Here is a 4,313-nt window from a genome sequence, read left to right as displayed (position 1 = left end):
TATATATATATATATATATATATATACATACATATATACACACACACTAAAATAAACTACTACTTACTACTTGTATTCCTACTTTATAGAAAACACTAATTTATAGCTGCACACAACATGAAAATTTTTTGATTTATAAGTAAAAATTGCTTTAATAAATCTAAATGATTACTTTAAAACCCATACAAAAGCTTTATTTTAGTAATTTCTCCTGTTATTGCCATCTAGTATTTATCCAGTCCGTGCTTATAAAACTGCAGCAGTAGGTCCGTGTCCTGATGCCTCCATCCCTCCAACTCTCTTTCATGTGAAGTGAGAGGAGCTGGGTCTCCTGGGGCTCTGTCCTTCTGTGAGTCTGTTTATGTGCACACAGTGTACGTACTCGGATTCTTAATTTTTCCTCCAAAGCCCGTCTCATTTTGCAGCTGTTGGTGCACACGAGTCCCTCTGACTACAACATCAAGTCCTAATTGCGGGCAGACAAACCCTCTCATACCTTTCTTGCTTTAATTATTTTAGCTTTTGAGGCGTTTACCATTCTATTTTTCTCACCACAGTCCTTTCTGGCATTGGGCCTGAATCCCCTCGGTTAAGCCGGGTTTTCCTCAGCACGAGAATGAAGACAAAAGCTGATACAGATTGGCTGGCCTGGTGATGGATCTTGTGAACTGGCAGGTAAACAAAAGCCAACATTCATTCACTAAAGCTCTGCGTACACCAGAAAATTAGGCAACCCTTAAGGAAAGGACGTCCTGTCAGCCTGTTAAGTTTGAACAGCTGTAGATATACGATGAATCTCTTACACCAAAAGTCTTTGTTCTTTAATCGTGTGCACGAGTTCTCTACTTTTCTCTACTTTTTTTAAGTTGATGCTGAAGAGATGTCGATGTTTCCATGCAGACCGAACTGCAGGAGACAAAACATCCCATCCCTCCTCTCACTTTCATCTGGATGTCTACCCCCACCTCTCATTTTATTTCCCCACTCCCTCACTCTTCTTTCATCATATGAGCGGGGGTGGGGGGTGGGGGGAATTTGGGCTTCTGGCCATTCCTCCAACTCTGCCACCTCTCCACCCCCAACTTCAACCTTCCCCCTGCCGTACTCTTTTCCCCCAACTCTTCTTTTGCCCGTCAGGTCCAGAGAGAGCCTCTCAAACAACACCTTACACCTTCACACACACACACACACATACACTCATCCAGACACATGCACAGAGAGATCCTCTTCACCCCCGCCTCTTTCGTGCACACACACTTTCATTTTCTGTGCCCTACACTTCAAACACATGAAAGGATGCTCTGCGGGGACCAAGGCTAAAGGGAGAGTTGGCAGTAAGGAAAAAGGAGGAGGAGGGGGAGAGGAGGTGTAGAAGCAAGCTCGAGAGAGAAATGTTTAGGAAGAGGCGCCCAGAGGGGGTAGGGGAGTAAGGGGTCATGGTGGCCTCACTGGAGACCAGGTCAGTGTCAAGGGGGGGGGGTTCAGTGTGAAGGGATTCATGTTAGCCTCTTGAGAGACAAAACAGTCTATCCCACCTTCTGTACTTTTTGTTTCTGAGTGACGATTTCTTATCGAGCTGCACTTGTTCACTGGAGACAGGGAAGATGTGGGGTTTGTGCTATAACGTGTCCCTTAAATAAACTTGTAAAAAGTTGACGGATATTTGGAGAAAGTTGCCCAGTGTGCTGTCGAGGGCTCCGCCAACACTTATTTAGAGATTCTGACAGGATGTATAACATGCAGACTGCATGTCACTGTAAGGAAGCTTTCCAATAAGTTGTCATTAAATGTGTGACAAATAAACGTGTGGACTTTTTATTTGTCTCACTGCATGAAATACACCCCATCCCCCCTTCTTTTTTAAACTATTTTTTCTTAGTTTCTTTTTGCCATCATCCTCATGTCTATTTACCTCTGTCGTTTCAGCTGGAATATAATACAAAATAGAAGCTATATTACTGAATAAAATAGCAAAGTGAAAGAGAGGAGCATACGTATCAGTGCTGTGCCAGACTAAAGACCAACAGGGCTTCAGGAAAAGGAAGCTGGCAATCAGACCAAGCTGTAAAACCCTTAAGATGTGACACTTTTGCCTGTAAATCCTCTAAGACACAGAGAAAAGGCACTTAAAGCATTTACAGGCTTCGCCCCCTAGATTTGCAGCCAGCAATTAAAAATCATTACTAATCAAATAAAAATAAAAGCTGCTCAACTTCAATTCGGCCGCAGCGCTGATTGGATTTATGCTATTTTGAAAGAGCTCATAAAGCCTGATTGGACCCAATGTCACAATTTTTTTCAAACGTGACAGAAATTTAAAGATTTCATGATAGGAGAAGTGAAATACACAGAATGCTAAAGTCTAAAACTAAAACAAAAAAAAACCTATTTTCTGCCTTAGGATAAATCCAATCAATTTTCTGCCCGTGGAAACAGTAAATTTGTGACACGCTGGTGGTTTCCTGAGCGTTAGGAGATTTAGAGTGTTAGCAGACAGCCTGCAAGAGCCTCCGAACCAATCATAGTGTTGATGTATGTGGGTGTTGTTAACAGCAGAGAGTCAGGGTGGTCAGAAATCACCTTGGCTGACACTTTGACACTGGGTGGGCAAGATCCACAAATAGAAATGTCAGCCATCTCCAAGGCTGGGGTTTCACCCTGGCAGCAGAGTGGCAGACCTTAGCACAGATCTTTGAACACCAAGCTGCACTCCGAGGTTAAAATGTAACGCTGCACCTCACTGAACTTGTGATGAGATCGAAGACGTGTTATTTTGTTGTTTTGAAAAGCTGCTGACGTGCTCCCAGAAAAAGTTCTTGTAGTCTAAATACATTTAAAATAGCTCTAAAATAATGAGGAAAATAAATCAAGCTTTCATCAGTGTGTGGTTACAAGAAAATATCATTAAAGTCAGCTGTGCTCTGAGGTTTCTGATTTGATGGTGACGTCAGTGCAGAGGCTGAAGACTGACCGTGGCCAGGCAGACCCATGCTGCTCGCTAGCTGGAAGAGGCGCTGCTGCTGCTCCTCAAAGGACCCTTGCTCGCTGAGTGCAGACATCATGCGCCTGTATTGCTCCATGGGGCTCATGTGGCTGTGACTGCCGACTGATTCCTCTACCGGGCTCTGGGAGTTATCTGAAAATGAGGGGAGACTTTTCAGTGACAGTCATTATTCATGCCATCAGAAAATATATATAGACTGAAAATATTTAAATGGAAAAACAGTGCTAATGTAAAGAGTTTGCAGCTTTACATTTGAGTTTTTGCAACAACCACTAAACTATTTTATTAAGTTTGACTCAAAGTAAATCACAAACATTTAATTTTAACAAACAAAACAATTTCTTCGTAGCCAACAAACACTCAAGCAGGTTTTCTTTCACCGTTTGTATGGATTCATGGATCAGTCTGTTTTTTCCCCATTTATTGGATTTCAGCTTCGCCAACTAATTTGTCAGAACTTTCCAGGAATCAGAGAGCAAAAAGGAAACTTTTCAGTAATTAGCAAAATGTCCCTGAACCAAAAAGAACCAGAAAAGCCTTTTTAAAAAAATGCAGCTAATGAGTCACTTTGCAGCAACAGTAGATTTCTTTCATCTGTAAAGTTTCAATGCTAAACACAACTATTTCAGTCAAAAATTGAAACTTTTCAGGGACTATAAAGGTAGGTTTATTGTCAAGTGCTGCCAAATGGATGTTTGTTGCTTCTGAAATTTGCTTGTGTAAATGAAATTTCCAGAAGATAATCATCAAATGTACCAGGATGAAACTTTGGAGACGGTCCCATTCAAGACAGCCTTCACAAATCCTCAACATTAGCCAACACCAAAATGGTTACAACTCAGTCAGTTTTACAGATTATGAGCTGAAATTTGTGGTAGTAGCAGAGGGTCCTTACCAACACATGCACAACATCCAATATTGCATGAGATTGTCCATAACATTCTTAACCAAATCCACCAAAGTTAATTCAGTATTCTGGATGGTTTCATTGTGTTGAAACATTTTGTCTTTCACCCAAAACACCTTCAGTCCAAGGAGCAACATCAAACCCAGCCCCACAAGCAGCACACTCACATAGTGGGCCAACAAGTTTGATGGTGATAAGATGGTTTCTGGAGTCTGAGACAGCCATGGCCAAAGTGGTTCAAAATGTCAAAGTTCAGCTCAATAATCCAGGTAAAAAAAAATCCAACCAAGTTGAGTCAAAGGCAGACCCCAGAAACCATCTTATCACCATCAAGCTGGTCGGCCCACTGTGTGAATGTGCTGCTTGTGGGGCTAGGGTTGTTGTGGCTCCTCGGACTGATGA

At 42.0% G+C, this 4,313-nt stretch overlaps 1 protein-coding gene across 1 annotated transcript in view; it reads left to right on the top strand.

Annotated features, from left to right (window-relative positions):
- noc2l (NOC2-like nucleolar associated transcriptional repressor) overlaps positions 1-4,313 on the top strand; it is a 32,226-nt gene that overhangs the window by 10,158 nt on the left and 17,755 nt on the right. The gene's annotated exons all lie outside the window — the stretch shown is intronic.

Source organism: Nematolebias whitei, chromosome 11 (genome assembly GCF_014905685.2).
Source record: "Nematolebias whitei isolate Nwh7 chromosome 11, NemWhi1, whole genome shotgun sequence".
Taxonomy (NCBI): Eukaryota; Metazoa; Chordata; class Actinopteri; order Cyprinodontiformes; family Rivulidae; genus Nematolebias; species Nematolebias whitei.
This window is presented reverse-complemented; position numbering and strand designations above follow the sequence as displayed.